Genomic DNA, 20,635 nt, shown 5'->3' on the forward strand with positions numbered 1-20,635 from the left:
CCAGGACTGAGCCCTGTGGGACACCACTTGTGACAGGCTTTGAGTCTGACATGGCGCCAGCAACTCTGACCCTGTGGGTTCTGTCACTTAGCCAATTTGCAACCCATCTTGTGACGTATGGGTTTACATTTAAGCTGATGAGTTTTTCAATGATACCTGAGTGGGGTATTGTGTCGAAAGCCTTTGCCAGGTCGAGGTAGGCTGTGTGGAATGCCTTTCCCTCATCAATGGCCTTGGTGACTGTTTCGAAAAAGTCTACCAGGTTTAAAAGGCATGATCTGCCCTTGACAAAGCCAAACTGGGTCGGATCCAAAGTCTGCAAGTCTCCTATGTCTTTATTTATGAGTTCCATTATGATCCTCTCCATAGCTTTGCAGATCAAGCTTGTCAAGCTAATGGGATGGTAATTTCCTGGGTCGGTGGAGGCACCTCCTTTGTGAACTGGGACCACAGTTGCCGTACGCCACTCCTTAGGCACGTATCCTGAGGTGAGGCTAAGATTAAACAGCTGCCCTAACTGCGGGTTTAATTCCTCATTGAGTTCGTGGAGCACACATCCGGGGACACCATCTGGTCCCATGGATGCTGTGTTTTTTGCCTTTGAGAGAGCAGTTCTCACCTGAGCATTAGAGATGTTTGGGGGGCTATAATTCTCTGGTATAGATATCTCACCTTTTGGGGAGTTTGCACTGAACCTGTCAGCCAGTATGTTGGCAATGTCTGTAGGTTCAGTAATTTTTACATCATTTTGAACTAATTCTGAGCATATCTGGGAGTTTCCTCCCAGGTTTCTAGCATAGCTAAAGAAGGCCTTATGATTGTCCTTTGAGTCCTTAGTGACTTTTCTCTCAAAATTTGCCTTGGATGATTTTATGAGAGATCTTAATTTTTTACTTATAATGATCAAGGGTGTTTTCCCTTTTAAGGATTTTGCTCTATCTTGTAGTAGCTTCCTCCTTTTGTTGTAGAGCTTGTTTATGGCTGGGGTCCACCAAACTGGACGCTTGCCTTTGGTACAAAGGGTCTTTGTTTTGTTTGGGATTGCCTGATCCATGCAGTCCTGTAGGTGCTGGTAGAAGGCATTTGTAAGTGATTCAGTGGCTTGAATAATGGTTTCCGCAGTCTCGGGGACCTTAAAAGAGACCACACTAGCTTTTAGAAGTGTGAAGTCGGCTTTTGAGAAGTTCTTCACTGTGGTCTTTTTTATCTCAGGTGGGGGCGGGATGTGGACTTCCAGTGAGATTAGTTTATGGTCTGATCTTACCAGTGAAGGGTATACTTCCGGTGTTGAACATTGTGACCCCATGTTCGTGATGATGAGATCTAGTATGTTATCTCCTCTTGTGGGAATGGTGACTAGCTGTTCCATGGCATTTGAGTTTATGAACTCTAGGAACCTTTGGGCTAGAGTGTTGGGGCTTGAGTAGTGATCCCAGTCTATATTCAGGTAGTTGAAATCACCTAGTATGATGGTGTTTGGAGATACATTTATCCCCTCCAATGTTTTCAGGAAAGCCATGTGAGGTTCCTGAGATTGAGAGGGTGGCCTGTAACATGCTACAAATTGCAGAGCAGTCTTGCCTATGGTTAATTGCACCTGGATGGTCTCCGATGCATTGTGCGTTGCCACCAACCTTGAGGTGTGGGTGTTCTTGATGAATATAGACACCCCCCCTCCTTTCTTGGTGTTGTCCGGATTTTGGGGCCGGAACGCATGATATGAGGTAAAGCCTGATAGTGCCGGGGTGCTCTCGGGAGCCTTGAACCAGGTTTCAGTTACAGCACAGACATCGATGTTCTCCATACTGAGAAGGGCCTCGAGTGCATGCATCTTGAGGTTGAGACTTCTGGCATTGAGCAGCATTACCCTTAGTTTTTCCTTTTTTGTGTTCTAGGGTGGTAGGTTTAGAATTTGAGCCTTGCCTAAAAAAGGCACTATGGGGGTGGCAAGAGCCTTTGCCAATATCCGGAAACCCAGGGGTGACAGGTGCAAGCCGTCCCTTGCGAAGCAGCGTGGCTTGTCCAGCATGTCATCCCAGGCAGACAGACATTGGATCCCCTTTGAATGACACCAGAGTTTAAGCCAATTATTAAAGCTGATCATCTTGTCTCTGTATTATGGCATCATTCTTGGTGAAGGTAGGATACTGCTCAAGGTCAGGGTCATACCTGCCTGGGCTACATAATCAGAGAGCTCCTCTATGTCTCTTTTCATGTAGTCCAAGGAGGTATGTCTCAGGTCGTTCACACCAGCGTGGACAATGACAGAGTCGTACTTGTACCTGCTGTTGAGAGACCTGAGTGCTTGCGTTATGTGGCGGATTCTAGCGCCCGACAGGCAGCTTACTGTGACCTTTTCCTTGTTCAGTCTGGTGAGCGGGACGTCAGTGTGTCTGACTATGGAGTCACCAATGACGAGTGTGTCTGGCATTGTGTTTGGCCTTAAGGGCTGTGACTGTTTGGCACACTGACTATGTGGTCTATCTGTTGCATGTGTTGTGTCCTGAGGTGGCAGTTGTTTGGGTGTCTGCTTTGGTGGTCTCTGCTGTTTTGGTAGATTTTTGATCAGAGCCTCCGAATATGTCTTTGTGTATTTATGTGTATGATTTGAAGTTGTGATAGTACTATGTGAGACTGGGTTTGTGGTGTGTGTGGTTACCTTCTCCTCCTGTCTGGTCTTACCAGTCCTATGTTGAGAGAGCTCAGCCTCCAGTTTGGCTATATAGTTGCATCTCTCGCATGTATTTGTGTTTTGTGTGAGAAGGAGAGGGCTGTCCGTGTACATGAGACAATTGTAACATTGCCTCAATATTCCCAGAATCACCAGCTGAGCAGGAGAGGACACTAGCAACTGATCCCTCAACATGCTAGAAGGAATAGACAAGGACATTAAAAGACTCCGGGGGAAGTGGGTGATCGAATGGGGTTTTTGGCTGGTGGGGTACAATGTAAAATAAAAGTGCTATATCAAGTAAAAAAGTACTTTAGGAGCAAGTGCTAGGCTTTACAGATAGAGAATATTCTACTTAGGAATCAAGTAGAGCTGAGCTTTTTAGATATAGAATACGCTGGTTAGATCAGCAGTACAGTTCAGGGAAGGCTGTTTTAAGGGAAAGTTTGAAGAGTGGACTTTAGGTAGCCTGAATAGTTTAACCTTGATTAACCGCTGCTGCTCTTGTGTGCTCCTGTGGCAACTCCGCGCTAAAGCGCGCTAAAGCGTGCTAAAGCATGCTTTATAGCAGGGGGCTGGAAAAAACAGGAAATGACCCAAAATGGCCAATGAATTACCAGTTGCTGTCTCTAACCACTCCTCTGAGGACAAACAGGCAGCTCAGTACTCCCCACTCTCACTGGTGAGTAAAGAAACTTCCCTCTGGCCACACAAGAAAATGGAGGAACACAGGAACCAAATACAAAGCTCAGGGATCAGCAAATCTGATCACTGGATCAACTAGCTAGGAAAGTTAGGAAAGCAGAAGTATTTTTTTGTTTTTTTTAGTTTTTTTTACACACACAGACAGAAAATACAGTAAATGCTTGGTTATTCGACTAAATGCTATGAAAGGCTAGTACACTTGAGTGTATTAGCCTGTTTGTTAACTTATAAGCAAACCTTTAGCTAAGAAGTGCAGTCAACAAATTAAGCTCAGAAAAACAGAGAAAACAGGTAATATAACAATAATATAAGCAGAAACAGTGGTCGAAATGCACAAAAGGTCGAAAAAAGCAATAAAAAATACTTAGAATCAGGAAAGTCGCTTTTTCTGCTCTCTGCTGCCTTAGGAACTCTGCAGGGGACCACGAGGAGCTATGCCAAGTTCTCTAATGCCAGAAAAGCCCGCCAAAGCGTGCTTTATAGCAGGGGCTGGAAAAAACAGGAAATGACCCAAAATGGCCAATGAATTACTAGTTGCTGTCTCTAACCACTCCTCTGAGGACAAACAAGCAGCTCAATACTCCCCACTCATACTGGTGAGTAAAGAAACTTCCCTCTGGCCACACAAGAAAATGGAGGAACACAGGAACCAAATGCAAAGCCCAGGGATCAGCAAATCTGATCACTGGAACAACTAGGTCCACTTACCTTATAACCTACTCATTGGAACAACTCATATTTTGGGTTTGGATGTTGGAAGCCCATAGTCAGGGCAGCAGTCCATATTTCATATATGTTATTGAGGCCAGGTAGGATTTGATTTGTTTACTGAATCAGATATGTGTGTAGCTGCTTTAGTTTAATCTGTTGAATACCAGTGATTTGACACCAGAGACTACCCATCTGGTAGTCAGTTGAACTATTTCTTGGCAGTTGAGCAGATCCAAGGACCTTAGCTTCTGTTTGTCACATATTCAGCATTACATTGGTTGGGATTGGTAGAATTTATACCTTATCTGTTTGGTAATCAAGAATTACTCACAGTGACATTAAGTGACAGTAGTGGGATTCATATTCTATGAGTGCTAGCCTGGTTATGACATTTGACTGGTAGTGGCGAGATTCAAATGCCAGAAGGTGTCAGCATTGTTGCCACACTTGCATACCAAAGGACAGGTTTTATCTGCATTGTCTGAATGTTAAGAATTGCAGAAATTATCTAATGGCTTAAATGACATAGTAAGACCAGTCCACTTACCTTATAACCTACTTATTTGGCTCTAAATAAAATTTGACTTTGAACATAAAGAAGTTTTTCTAGAATGGGTTTCCCTCCATCATAATGTTGTTATGCTCAGGTGTCCCATTCTCACCCACCCCTTTAGAAATGTCATACATGGATTCCTAACTTCTTGACACCTGTCCTATTTATATGAAGTAAAGTGGGAATGATTCTGGTTCATGAAGGGACTCTACGGATGCTCTGAAGGTGTAAAGGCGTATCTCTTTATTTTCTAATCCAGGGACTCGAAACATAAAAATTATACTCATATCTGGTATTATTCACTACTGCACATTATGGGTTAGAAGGAGGAAAATCCCTCCCATTCCACTAACTCAACCAATACAAGATGCAACTAAAATATTGTATAATGTTTTCTCGCTTATTACCACCTTCCTAGGCTTGACCAAGACAGTGGCTTGGGCAACCATGCTCTAGCCAAGTACCTATTAAAAGGCTTAGATTTTGATCACCTCCAGTAGGACTTTCCCAGTTATCAAATGTAAAATAAAAAAAATAAAATAAAATCTCTTTCAAAAGTGGACTGGAAAACACATGAAACAGTGGCACCAGTAATTATATAAATACTTGCCAAATCTAATTTTTAATAGTTTTCCTTCAATTTCATGAAATTGAAGCTGCATTGCTTAAAATTCACACATTAGGTGTCCCCATCCTTGTACCTCGGTCTTCCCATTTAATGACTGGAATACAAGACACAGAAAGTCATGCAATAATGCTTCTAGGCATATAGTGTGGCAGTGTGGTACTCTGGAATTGAAACTATCCACACTACTGTCTGCTTTGGAAAGATCAAAAATGTTTCACAGGGAACATGCTAATCCTAAGCATATGACAAACCAAAGTCTAAATGAGATTATCTAGTCTCTAAATCTCTGTTCACTGCAGCCTTCATACACATTATGACACCAGTATCAGACAGGAAATAGCATTACCCAAGACATTTTATTTTTCTTTGGAGAGATATTGGTAAGCAGCTTGGGATAAAATCAGTCACAACCATTGAGCCCTATACAAGGTAACGTATTTACTAACAGAATATGGGGGTCCCCTACCCTATTTTATGTTTTTATTTATAATTTGTTAACCAGGAAAGTCTGACTTGGAATGAAGCCAATTTTCAGCAGAGGCCCAAGGAGAAAGGCTCCAGATCCATGTCTTTGTAATGTGGAAGGAAACCCATACAAATGCAGGGAGGACATGCAGACTCCACACAGAAGGCACCCCAGCCAAGAATTAAACTAGAGAACCTCTTGCTGTGAGGTGACAATGCTACCACTGCACCACTGCCCCCTTTTATTAGTCACCATGAACATTTTACATATATATTCATCATTCCTCAGAAGATATACAGCAACTTATAGACATTTATTACCAAGATTCTCAGCTCTGTGATACTTTTTAGATATCTTTAAACTGCTTTTTTTTTACACATTCTGAGCAAGATTAGAGTATAACTAACTAGCAACTCAGAAAACACTGTTGTTCATTATTTATCACATAATTGTAGCACTGACTCATGCAATAGCACTTCTAAAATGCTGTGCTTTGAAGTTTAATGTAGTATTTTAGAGTTATATCTGCTGGTGTTTTTTTTTTTTTTTTTTTGAGCTTGTTTTGACACAAATTTCTGGAAGATTACACAGGACACAACTCATTAGGGGCTGAAACTGCAAAGCACATCAGAATGACTTCAAATTATGAAAACATCATCATCATCATCATGGCAAACCTAAAGGAGGGCTTTCTAAGGTAATGTAAATCTAAACCTCTTATCTCCCTTCTGTTGATGAGTTGTACAGCATCTGAACATGTGACATTGGCACACTCATATAGGTGTACCAGGAACTCAGCTGCATTCATCTATTTATAAAATCATCCCTGGATCAAGTGTTTTATTTCTGGATACCTGGGTCCCTATACATAGTGGAGCTTTACAGAGGAAAATCAGCAATCATAGATATATACATATATATCTATATATATATATATATATCTATATATCTATATATATATATATATATATATATATATGTATATATATATATATATATATATATATATATATATATATATAGATATATGTGTGTGTGTGTGTGTGTGTGTCTGTGTGTGTGATAATCATCTGGACCTTATAAAGAAGTCTTCTATTCATAGTCAAGACCTGTGATATTACATTTGCCCTATAACAAAAAAAAAGTAATTATCATAGGATCATAAGAAATTGCTAGGCTAATAGCCCAAGGACCTTTATAAGCCTAGCCAAATTTTACCCTTGTTACCATGATCAGCACCTATTGCCCCTTTCCAAGAAGGACACAGATGGAACTCTCAAGGTGAATTTATGGTTACCCATCCAATTGTCCAGACTGTGTCTGAAGAGGGCCAGTGAGGTGCTCTGTTTGATGTGAAGCTGAAGTCTATTCCAAAGGAGTGGTAACCTCTTGGAGACAAATCTGTCCCTCCAGCAGGTTCTAGTGATGTCACACACCAGGTTTAGATCTTTAGAGTGAGTAACCCGTATGCTATTTGATTTACTGATGTGCAGAATTTTCAATAAAGTGGCATCAGAGATCGCCTTACATGCAAGATTAAGACTGCCTCAGAGTAGTCTGTATGAAACAGTATAAAGTGACAATGATTTCAGCTGATCCACATAGGAGAGCTGCTGAAGACCTTGAATTTTCTTTGTGAGGAACCTTTGTGGTCTCTCGAATTGCTGCAGATGCTTTGAAAGGTACATGCCAAAAGAGTCGTTGTACTCAATTATTAGCCTAATGAGTGAACACTACAGGAAGGTGATAACTTCACTTTTTCTCAAGGCAATGCCCTTACTTATGAGGGGAGCCATATAGAATGCCCTTCTTACCAATATGGAGACATGGTGATCAAAGGCAAGGTTGCTGTCAACCTGAGTGCCATCTCTCATCACTGAGTGCGTACTTAGGGTATTGCCATTGATGTGGTAACTTGCAGGATCATTGCTCTTGCTGAAAAGGATGATAATACATTTTTTGGCATTGAGTTTGAGGCCATGTCTTTGGCACCAATCATTTGTTTGAGTAAAATCTTCTTGAAGGATGTTGACATCATTTGGAGATTCTATGACCACATCCAGTTTGTAGTCATCACCAAACTTTGTCAGCCACAGTCCCTTGGTTTTAGCTTGTACTTCAGAGAAATAGATTCCAAACATTAGAGGTCCCAGGACCAATCCTGTGGAACACCACTGGTAAAGGGTCTGCTGCTGGAGGTGGATTCCCCTGTTTTGACTGTATGGGTTCTATCAAAGAGCCAGTTCACAACTCACCTTATGATATAAAGGTTGAAGTCTAGCTGGAAGAGTTTGTCAATGATGCCTGAGTGACAGATAGTGTCAAATGCCTAGACCACATCTAGGTAAGTTGTATGCACATATTTCCTCTCATCCAGGGCCCTGGTGATTGTCTCAAAGAAGTCCACCAGGTTTAACAAGCATAATCTCCCCTTGACAGATCTAAACCGAGTAGGATCTAGTGTTTGGAGATGACCTATAACTTTGTTGATAAGGTCCATGATGATTCACTCCATGGCCTTGCAGATAAGTCTAGGCAGGCTAATAGGTCTGTAGTTCCTGGGGTCAGTAGAAGCATCATCTTTTTGCAGGTGAATAACAGTGACAGTTTTCCATTCAGCTGATATAAAGCTGGTGCTTAGACTGTGATTGTAAAGAGTAGTCAATGATGTTGCTAATTCTTGTTTGAGCACATGTAGGGCACAGCCTGGGATGTTATCAGGTCCCATTGATGCTGTGTTTTTGGCCTTAGAGAGGGCGTTTTTGACCTGCGCTTTAAAGATACAAGGTAGTGGACAGGTGGTAGGGATGTCATGAAGTACATGTGAGGGGGACGGGAGAGTGAAGTCTTCACCAAACCTGTTGGCTAACAGGTTAGCTATATCCACCAGCTCAGTGTATGTGCTACCATTGACTACCAGTTTGGTGCAAATCAGAGCCTTACCTTTTAGGATATGGATGCAACTAAAGAAATCCTTATGGTTGTCCTTGGTTGAGGAATCTAACTTGGATTCATAGTTTGCCTTGGAGGACTTCACAAGAAGTCTTATTTGCTTATTTAAGGTGAGGAGGGAGTGTCTCCATTTTACAGCCCGCTCCTTCTTACTCTTGGACAACAGTTTCTTCCTTTTATTGAAAAGCCTGTTAATGGTGGTTGTCCACCTGGCAGGTTTGCTTTTCCTTGAAGAGCTTGTTTTGGTCCTAACAGGTACTGCTGAGTCAATGTAGTTATACAAGTGCTTGTATAGGGCATTGGTGGAGAGCTCGACAGAGTTACTCATTCCATCTGAGTAGAAAAGTACAATGAAGCTATTTATACCTTCCTGTAAGAGGTTATAATCTGGTTTGGAGAAAGTTTTTCAGTCTAGTTGCTGCTAGGGGAGGGTCAAGTGTGATATTTACCTCAAATGAGACTAATTTGTGGCCAGATCTCACTAGGGATGAACTCACAGTGGGGGAGTGACAGTGGTCTCCCATATTTGTTATTGTTTAATTATGTTGCTTTTCAGTGCACCAAAATGAGATAAGTCCATTCTGTCAAACAAGTTTGTACTCTTGGAGTGAATTCAGTATTCCCCATCCATTTATCCAAAATCTTTTTGAACAGATTGAGGGATAGGCTTACTTTTACAAAGATGGGAAGTTTATTCCACAGATAAGGCAGCCTTTAGGATACAAATCTGTCTCTACAGCAAGTTATGTTAGACTCATAAATAAGGTTCAGGTCCATGGAACCCAGATCCTTTGTATAATTTTTCTTGTGAATATGTAATATTTTCATCAGATCTGGATGAGAAAATGCCTTGTTGGTCAGGTATAAGTCTCCTCTCAATAAACAATATGAGAGGGACTAAATGGACAGGCCTTTAGTCAGTCTGCATAAGACGTGTCTTCTTACACTTTTTTTTTAGTGAGAAACCTCTGGGGCCACTACAATTGGTGTAAGCACCTGGTTAGATGCATTCAGAAGGGAGCATTTTACTCGAATATGGGCCTGATGAGACCAAGTACAATGGCACGATGACTTCCATTCAATCTTGATGCCAGGCCTTTAGTTATAAGTTGAACCACACAGAAGGATTTCCTCATTACCATAGCTACCTGGTGGTCAAAGGTTAGTCACTATCTATCTGTGAAAAGTCTCCTAGAGGGATAACTGGGAAAACATCCTAACCTATAGAGAACTGCAGCTAATCAACCAGGCTTAAATAAACACATTTTGATTACTACACTCTTAGATTAAGAGCTGCAAAGCTGTAGCTCACATATAGCAAATACCTGTTACATATCTAGTTTACAAATATACTTTTTACACACTTTCAAATGAGTAACTTTTTAACATACACATCTCTGTGAATTATCCCATTTTTTGTAACATTTTTAACAACAAGTGAGCTTTTAGGTCGTATTATTTTTATTTTTATGTTTTAACCAGACAAATTAATTAGTCCAAAGTCCTCCGTTATCAATTACCCAGGTACAGAGATAAACAGGAAAAAAAAAACACAATTATCCACACTGTATTTAGAGAAAAACACAAGTATGCAGTAGATCGTAGAACTACAAGAAAGTACCAGTGCAAACCTAATAGTTGAAAGCAAAGACATGCGTAGTCACCTTATCATGATTAAAATAAATAAAATCATGGCTCAAACAGTATGTTACAGCATTTACACTGAGCTGAGAAAGTCGAACTTCTTGCAACAAACGTTACGGTGTTAACTATAATAATACATTGACTACTTTTAGAGATTACCTGACATATATTTATTTACAATATTTACAGATAATGAATTCTGCCAACAACCATAGGCTATTCATGACTTGTATGTTCACTAGGTTGGTAGAAATATGGCTGGGAAGTAATAGCTGAATTAGCCACGTTCATTAAAATGCACATATTTTATATGCACAACTAATTAACCCCTTTTTAATAGCAGCTTCTGTTTTATGCTGAACTAAAAACTCTACCAGAGCTGGGCTTTCACCTAGCTCACCCCGATCCCTTTTCCTTTGTCTATACTCATCAGTCCCTGGTAGGGAAGGTAATCTCTAGCCAGCAGTACAAGCATCTGTTTGGCCTCATTTATTACCTTTTCTTCTCTAGTTATTTACCCCAAATACATAGGTATCTTTCCTAATTTTTCTCCAGTAAATCACAGCCCATCTCTTTCCTGGTTAGCATACCTTAACTGATAGTCATCCCTATTGGAAAGATTTCTTTTCTCCTTTCCTGCATTAGCTTACTTCTCAAAATACTTCCTTCTACTTTATGATTATAGTATTCTATAGTTTTTTTTTCTCCTTAGGGACTTGCATCCAAAATCCTGCTCTCCTTATTTCTCAGATGTCTTCCCTGTTTCATCATCATCCATTTCTATTTTGATTTATAATGTCTGCCCATGTAATGTATATGACCCTTAACTGAGTAGCTTTAAAGTATCTATAGAAATCAGATTGTTCTATGGGGAGAACCATCCTATCCCACTTAACCCTCTTACCTGCCAAAAAATATGTTAACTCTTTATTCAACATTATCCCCAACATCACCCTTGGGTGACACCCTTTCTTTTTTATTCAGCTTTTTTCCATGCATATTTCTATTGATTTGGCCTGAGGTAAGAGGGTGCCAGCTTCCTCTGTGGCATGCTATGTGCTATCATCAATGCCACCTGCAACCTCCTCCAATAACAAGAAGTCAAAGTGATTAGCAAGCTCTGTTTTAGAACCAAACATCTGTCTGGCCATAGATTGCCATCCTGACTTTGGGACCCCCAGACCGATTCTCCAAAATTGTTGCTCCTAGTTGGAAAACTAATGTAAGAGGATGGTTGCCGGTATTGTTGCAGAACTTGCCACAGGTTGCTATTCATTTTGACCTTGCCACAAAAGTGTACAATTCCTTTAGTGTATTTACACAGTTGTTTCATTTAACACAATCTCTGGCAGCAAAGTTTCTTTAAGAAATTATAGTGCTGGTTCAAGGAATGTAAAAAAAAAGGTTCTTGCCCTTCCATTTCATACATGTTCATAAGATATTTACAATGCTCAGGGATGCTGTAATAGTGGCAGAATGTCTTATTTATTTATTTTATTTTATTTTAATTTGCATGTATTTGATTCCTGGGGCAATTTGCAGGCACAGCTTGGGTAAAAAGGATCACATAAGAAATTAACAAAACATATTTACAGTTGCAAGGATATGCTAGAACATTTAGTTCAAGAAGCAGTTTACAATGTCAACACATGGATGCAAAAATGCTATTATGCTTAGCAGAGCTTTTTGGATAAGATGTTGACCTAATGGTGGAGGTGGTTTATACTGCATGGATAGCAGCATATCATTATATAGAGAGATATGAAGACATTAAAAGAAGCAAGTGAGAATAACTGCAGGAAAGGATACCATGGCGAGAAGACAGAAAAGGTGTGAGAGGCATACAGAGGGAAGATGCGTAGAAAGGAGACAAATATGAAAAATGCAAAGAGAAGAGGGAGGTAGGATAAACGAGGGGCAGTAAGCGAGGGGATGACAACATGAGATAAGGAAGGATGAAACAGGGGTAAAGGGGTGTGAAAAAGCTATGGGGGTACATGTAATGTGATATGTCTGAGCGCAACTGCAATTTGGGTGAAGAGCATTTGTTGAGCTGTTGTCTGACGTCCAAGTACTTTTGGCAGTCTCTGATTGAGAGAGGATCTGAATGAGAAGGCCCTGTATGCAAGGGAGCCCGCAGGATTTTTTGCAGGGGGGTGCAAACCCGAAGCACCGCCCCCAACCCCACCCACGTCAAAGCACCGCCCCCAACCCCACCCCCTTCAAACCTCCCCCCAACACACACACGCAGCCATTCCAGTATCCCATTACTTGGCTATTTCTCCCCGGTTGCCATAAACACTGTCCAAAACTCTGTGTGCATACTGTTTTATGCATTACTTCTACAATGATTACAGATGGTTTTAATTTTCAACTTTTATTTCAAATTTTAGGGCCTCAGGGCCAATAGCTTAGTAACCCCCTGTTTTATAGCACAAACACTGATAGACATTTGCTAAACTTAAACAAAGCAATAGTCTTACAATGAAAACAGACTTAGCATTAAAACTTCCCTACCTTTGAAACTTGCATGCACTGAAACAGCATTTAAACCCACATTCAAAGAAAATGCATCTGGCCAATGGCAGGTTAAGTTTACATTTGGACTGTTTTCAAATCATAGGCCCCTTGCACACATTTCAGAACCATGCATAACTGCTTTGATTCACCTTCCTGATTGTATTAATTATAATATACAATAACTGAATTATATCCCTCGTTAATACAGCACCACTTGAGTGTGTTTTATAGTTTTGAACATTTTTTCCATTAAGCAATGAAACAAAACATATGAACCAGTAATGACAAATTGCCAAATTCAGAACATTTCAACCATAAAAGGCCACTTAAACGTCTATCATTGCAATCTACCAATATCAGTCAATATGCACAATCTCTGCAGAAGTAAAAGTCATCTGAATAATTTCACATTAAAGAGATATGAAACTAATGGAAAGGTTGTTGCTAGAAAACAGCTTTATATTTCAGTGTTTCATCTACAAATTCAGTGCCTACTGCCCTTAAACAATAACTTGCCTATGTTACATTTAAAAAAAAATGCTAAGCTTATATATTGCAATAGGAATAAGTGGCAAGAGGAAACACAGGTTCATAGTTACTAGGCATCTCATCCAAAGGAGGACATACTCAGGACTGCAGCACTCCACCCCTTAAAATACAAATCTACATGTGGTGGGAGTAGAACCTACAGCCCTCTACATCAAGATGCAAGCATGCTACCTGCTGTGCTACTAAGACAGTTTTGACATTCTATACCACAACAGTGATACCATTTGCTAAACAAAACAGTTGCACATTTTAAGCAGACTTCGCATGAACAGTAAACATCTCTTCCCTTGAAGCTCACAATTCCTTGAAATTGTATGTGAAAATAAATTCCACCTGCTAACTCTAAATAGGGCATTTCACTCTCACACATGTACATCTCAACCTCTTACTGCAAGAAATCTGGACAACGCCTAAAATAAATGGGGACGGATTATAAATATTGCTCTAATGAACATAATAATAGTAGAACAGGATTTGTGTTAGTATGCATTTTTCTAAAGGATATGACATCTAAAACTCAAATGTCTGTTATTATTTAGCAACTTCAATCCTTTTTATTTATTTGGCATTTGTTAACCGGGATAGTCCAACTGTGCAAAATCTCTTTCAGTGGAAGCCCGGGGAGAAAAGCTCAGTAGGAATATGGGGCATAAATCTGCAACAATCACACTTCCACCTAAACTCTGGTCTACTAAAGTGACAACTTATATCAAAATGGGAAGTTCTTAGCAATGCATTTGGTCTGCAAGTTTTCTTTCTCTGGTTTCAATTTATATCAAAACACCAAGCGAATCAAACTATTAATTCTTACTGGCCATCAGAGCAGATAACTACTGCTGGGCTATGTGTTACAGGATTAAGAAGTTCTTAAAAACACTGCTGAGTGTTACTTTATGATCATGGAACTGTATGTACCTAAAGTAAGGAAGAATGCAAGGGAAACTAGTTTTAACTCTCAACTATGTTTGAATCTCAATATCAAAACATCCATTCCAAGGTGGGGACACTGCTCCCCCAATCCCTGCTCCTGTGGCTGTTTAGCATGATGGCATACACAACCGCATGTTAACCCGCAGAGTTTAGGATATTTCAAGCACATCCAAACAGGTTAAGTCACGGAGGGAGTTACTAAACTTTTTAGTATGACAGCAGACAGAAGTAGGAGCAGAGACAAGTGTCAGAATCTGTCACAAACACTACCCGTTTGAGGAGAGCCCATCAAAGTCCACTGACTTTCTACAACCAATATAAACATACTTAGGTTCTTAGGTAAGTACTAGGCTATCAACCCTAGGGCCTATACAAGCCTAGCCAAAAGGTGCCCTGGCTTTCACCACCTAAGAAAATTATTTTCCTGTCCCCCTGTCGAGCAGAGCCACAGAGATGATTTGCCCATTTCCCATCCAGTCATCAAGATTTTTCTTGAAGAGTGCTAATGAGGAGCTTTGTTTGATATAGATAGGTAGCTTGTTCCAGAGTATAGGAAGACTCTGGGACAGGAATCTATCCCTCCAGCATTATTCAGCATGTCATCTTGGTTTATATCTATTATCTAAACTTTCAAAAAAATCCTGAGCCATCTCGTGAGGAGAGTTAGTGTCATCCAATGGTTCAGGGATGCCAACAAACCACATATTAAACCTGCCTGAACAGGTTTCCTAATTAAAGCTTACTTTCCTTCAAATTCAACAGCTAATTACCTACTTTACTATCAACTTAAAAATAAAGTTTAAAATATTTTAGATTAAAGAAAGCCATTGAATGTAATTGGTGTTTTCCTATGCATTCCAGTATCAGGGATGATTGTTGTGCCATTATGCTTTCTTTTATTTCAGCTGGTAACTTCTACCACTAGAGAGACAATTTGATTTTGTAACAAACTAGCTTCCTATAAAGGAGGTCCTTCTGAATCAGCAGAGTAATAGTCACATCATTTGATACCTTTTGTAGTCCACCAAAAGTTTTACTACATCTTAATTCCTTTTATCCCCAAAATATTAAACAGTACATAAAACTTATGATAATTCACTTTTTTCTAATGTAACTGTGTCCCTGGTAGTATATATAGATGTAGCAGGATATTTTTTGTAAAGAGTGACTAGTCTGTCAGAATAGGTTCCATGAATGAATTACTTTGATGCCAATGTCTGCTAAATGAGACCCATCAGCAGATGCGGAAATGGGAAAGCGATGTAAAATTTTCCCTCAGCAAAGACTTCTTTTGGAATAGTCCTATACTAAATTTGGCAGAAGAGAGTTTTGGTAGCGTTACCCTTGGTTCAGACTTGAAATTACTTCTGGAAGTAATTTGATCTCTTCACGGAGGCTGGATACTGCTAGTCTTTTGTCCCACTTACTTAGTGGGACATCCACAGAAGAGAGTCCTGCAAATGAAATAAGGGTAGTTGGTGTTCATGTATTGTGCCGTGTCAAAAACATGAGCTGAAGGACTTTAAATACAGTGGCGATTTATGGCACCTGACTTTGATTTTGTTCACTTTACTTCAAGATTATAAATGCATTCATTTTTGCACTTTACGTTTTCACAGAACTCACCTGTGTGGAGTTCCATTTATCTACCCCCCCCCCCCCACACACACACACAAAAAAACAAAAGCTGGACTCGTTTTTAAAAAACAGCCAAGGATTTAAGATTAGTCCCCTATACAGAAGGAGAGGAAGTACACCTAAGCTTTCTTCCACTGCCTAGACAGCACCCAGTGTCAGGCAAGTATCAAATCCTAATAATTCATCAACAGCTGTTTGCAATTATTGGTTACAAAAAAGAGAGACAGAAACCAGTCTCTGAAATTACCCCACATTCCATGCCTGCATGAATATACTATAATGAGCACATACTTAATACAAGGCAAACAGTTGCAGGCATAATGTCCTCCAAAATTCAGTCCACTCCGCTGCTTACCAAGTGTAAATATTAACAGTAATGCATGCATGATTCTATCATGCAACCCACATTATAAAGCTCATTATGCACTATAAAACATAATATACAGCCTTTAATTCTTAAACACCTCAGTGAATTACACATTACAAAATGAATGATATTTTACAGCCATTTTACACTTACAATAGGTGTGGGGAGGGGATCAGTGCTAGGACAGTACCTATGGATCTCACAAAACACATGCCCAATGTGTGATCATTTTAGGATGTCACACTCTTGTTTCAGGGCTTCACTAGTTCTGGAATTCTATTCTACTATTTTACAGAATTTTCTTGTGTTTCATCTAGTCTCAACTTCTTAACATCAATAGTGACACACATATTTAGAACAAACTAAAGTGCATATTTGCAGTAACTTTCCCCATCACAAAACACAAAAAAGTGAACAATTTCAACATATAAGAAGCATACACAATGTCCTGCACAGCACAAAACAAATTAACAACTCCTTAAATTAATTTAATAGCTTGTGAATCACAGTTTTCAAAACATTTCTTTTATAAAAAGCACTTAAAGAAAAATGCCAACATACAGGGAAAAAGTAAGACCATAACAACTGCTCATAGGTGCACACGTTGATAAAGCTCAAGAAATGTCTTTAAATGCAAACAAATCACCTGATAGACTTTTAAAATGAATATGCATCCATTTCGCACCAATATAACGTTAATTAAGGCATAACATTAACAGCAAGCAAATTAGCACACAAACTTCAGAAAATTTCAGTAGTATGTTATGATTTAAATTGCTTCACTCTTCTCCCCAGGAAATTTTCTCCCTTCATACTAAAATAAACACAGACACAGCTCCAACCATGGGTCCTGCTCTCTCACCTCAAGAATCAGAGACAAAGGCCCAAATCAGGGCCACCTTTTAAACCCTGATACTATTCACTCATAAAGTTAAAAGGACAAGATACTTTTTGGTGATACGCATTTTGACTAATGAGAATTGCGTTAGTGTGATATGTGGTAGGATTTAGGGACTGCAAACCTCATTATTTCATCAAAAATGTTATAACGGACAAAACGCAATACTGATGCACATTCAGGGACAGTTTCGCAAAGTAAACCAATGATTTAGCGCAATATGGTCTACTGCACCTTCCAAAAACCCCAAACACAAAGAGAACACAATGAACACTAGAATGTATTCGTTTATCTGCTGCTCCATCACTCATAAACATTTTATTTCTTAGCATCCCAGTATCCTCCACTTTACCTTCCATGTTCACAAATTCACTAGTATAAGGTTATTTTAGTCACATTAACTCATGGACTCTACCTGCTTGCCATTTAACAAACTATTTCATCAAAGTAATAGTGGTAACACAGTAAACGCATTGCCTGTCACATAGACAAAACTCTGAACACACGAACAGCAACTGATAAAGTAAAAGGACCAAGGATAACCAGCAAAACTCGTGCACAGGAGAAAACTGTTTATTCCAACCTGATTTAGCGCTTTCAACTAGAGATACTAGTCTTCATCAGAACATAGACAAAACTGTAATTACCACACAAAACGACCAAAGCTAGCATTCCTAGTACATTACTGGTAGTAAGGAGGCCGGTTATTTATTTATACAGAAAAACTGTATAATGCTGACTTACCCAAAGTTACCAAGAGCTTGCTCAAATATTTCATTCTGCAGTAAGTTCGGTGGAGGAGTAAAAACCCCATTTAAGTGTGAAATCACAGAGTTGAAGAACTGACGAAAGGTATCAAACTGTGAGTGACTCTTTGGCAGAAATTATGTGATTCCCTTCCCGCGCACTGCCCGCACGTTTATATAGGTTCATAGCTAGGTACTAGGCTATTAGCCCTAGGGCCTAAGTTCAGTGAAGGAGTAAAAACCCCATTTAAGTGTGAAATCACAGAGTTGAAGAACTGACGAAAGGTATCAAACTGTGAGTGACTCTTTGGCAGAAATTATGTGATTCCTTCCGCACTGCGCGCACGTTTATATAGGTTCATAGCTAGGTACTAGGCTATTAGCCCTAGGGCCTACATAAGCCTAGCCAAAAATGTACCCTGGCTTTCGCCACCCAAGAAAATTATTTTCCTGTGCCCCTGTCGATCCCCGAGTGAATTTTCTACTTCCATCCAATCATCAAGATTTTTTCTTGAAGAGTGCTAATGAGGAGCTCTGTTTGACATGGATAGGAAGTCTGTTTCAGAGTATGGGAAGTCTCTGGGACAGGAATCTACCCCTCCAGCATGTTCTGTTTATTGTGGTGACACGGTTTAGGTCCCTAGAGCGTGTAGCTCGGATGGATTGGGATTTCTTTAAGTGGAGCATGTCCAACAGCTCTGGGTTTGGCATAGCTTTGTATGTTAGGCAGAGATCGCCTCTGAGTAGGCGATATGCTAAAGAGTAAAGCTGGAGTTTTTTGAGACGGTCGGCGTAGGGCATCTGTTTGAGGCCAGTAATCCTCTTTGTGAGGTATTTCTGTGCAGAAGACATCAGCTGCTACGAATTAATGTTAAAAAATATTTCAGCAATGTCTGTAATGATGTGGATGGCACCCATAGCGTCACTTGATTATTAATTTCATAAAATGTACCCTGCTACATGTTTTTGACATTTTAATTAGGATTTTGGAAATAACCATCACAAATCAAACTAAGCAAAACAAATGTATTTTGTTATAAATATTTCTGACAAACAGTAATGTATGAATTTAGTTGTGCTGTGAATTATAGTCTTGCCACGCTGCTGTGAATTATAGTCTTGCCACGCTGCATGTGGACGTTTTGTGCTGTACGCTTGTACTTTCAAGGCATTTTGTTAAACTTAACGTTTGTTTGTGCAGCACAAATGAAAGGGAGAACGCCTTATACCACATCAACATCAACAACTTTCCACTAAAATGACTTCTGGGCAGGACTTCAGGCGAAACGATATGGCCGAAAGAAAAAAAAAAATCAGAAAATGCAGAAATGCAGAAGTAGAAAAAAAAATACAAACTACGGATTTTGTAGTCTGCTTTACTTTTTTACTTTTTTTGAGAGAGGCCCAGAAATATTTAGAAGTGAAATCTACGAGGTTTCTACATCAAACAGATGTGAAATACCTTTAAAAAATCAGTAGGTCATAACGCTCAACGTCTTAACTAAAGATTCATAACGCTCAAAGTCTTAACTAAAGATTCAAGGAAAAAGGCACAGATAGAGATCCAGAGTTTAGAAGTGAATGAAGCTACATTACCTAACAAGCAAAGACATTGTTAAAACAATGGCAGTTCGTCACATCTCAACTTTTTAAGAATCATGAGCAAAGACAAACCAGAGACAGTAGAAAAAAATGATGGGATCCCGCCCCGGCCACATTTTTAATTGATATTATTCTGTTATAACGCTGATAAATTGGTTGGAATATTCTATATAATTTTCACTTTTTTATTAATAACAATACGGCTACAGCACACTAAAAATCTGAATAAACTCTATCACACTGATACATAATGACCGCTTCTAAAATATTACAACCAAAGATATCGTTCTAAAAGGCATTTGCAAAATAATAAGTGGTCTTTAACTTCAAGACCTGGACCTGACACTATAGTAAGGGTAGTACAAACCATTCGCACTCCCATCTTGTCTATCTTCTTCTGCAACTTTAGCGTTATCTACTACATCTTCCTTATTAATCTCAATATCGCTTAGCATAGTCGGAGCTATATTTAAAATTCATGCGACGCACGCATGACTGTTGGGTCCTACAACCGGTCTTTGCAGCTGAAGACAAAAACGGGTCGCAAACACCTGTTGCGTCTGTGCAGCTTGACAGGATGTAAATGGCATTCTTAAAGAGAAACGCCTTTAAAAAAGACAAAGCTTTTTTTTTATAAATTAAAATAAAATTAATTTCTCGGCCAGCCAGTTCCAGGGGGGTGCAAGTGCACCCCCTTGCACCTGCCTGCGGGCGCCCTTGCCTGTATGTATTGAACAGTCCCTGGAGTGAAATTCGGATAATCTTGTCCAAAATGAACAAAGACAACCCTCCTCAGTGACATTACCTTATCATTGTAAAGTACTTTAAAGTCAGTCTGCTTTGGAATCTGAAATGGGTGGTTGAGGGAGTTTAGACAACCGGTATTCCATCTTAATAATGATGGGATAGTCTGATGTTAATTTTATTTCTTGTTGTAGCTGAAGTTCCCAGGTCTGTACACAACTTCATATTCTGACTTCTCTGCAAGTCCTACAAGCCTATTACAATGCTGGCAGATTTCAAGGTCTTCGACCTTAATCATCAGCATCTGTGAT

General features: G+C 39.6%; 1 long non-coding RNA gene across 1 annotated transcript in view; it reads right to left on the reverse strand.

Annotated features, from left to right (window-relative positions):
* Window positions 1–20,112, reverse strand: part of LOC122807543 — an 89,211-nt gene extending 69,099 nt beyond the window's left edge. The window contains exon 1 of the long non-coding RNA XR_006365699.1: window positions 19,948–20,112. This is a non-coding gene — a long non-coding RNA (uncharacterized LOC122807543). The remainder of the gene's footprint in view (window positions 1–19,947) is intronic.
* Window positions 20,113–20,635: the final 523 nt, after the last annotated feature.

Source organism: Protopterus annectens, chromosome 7.part1 (assembly GCF_019279795.1).
Source record: "Protopterus annectens isolate FY-2018-M chromosome 7.part1, PAN1.0, whole genome shotgun sequence".
Taxonomy (NCBI): domain Eukaryota; kingdom Metazoa; phylum Chordata; order Ceratodontiformes; family Protopteridae; genus Protopterus; species Protopterus annectens.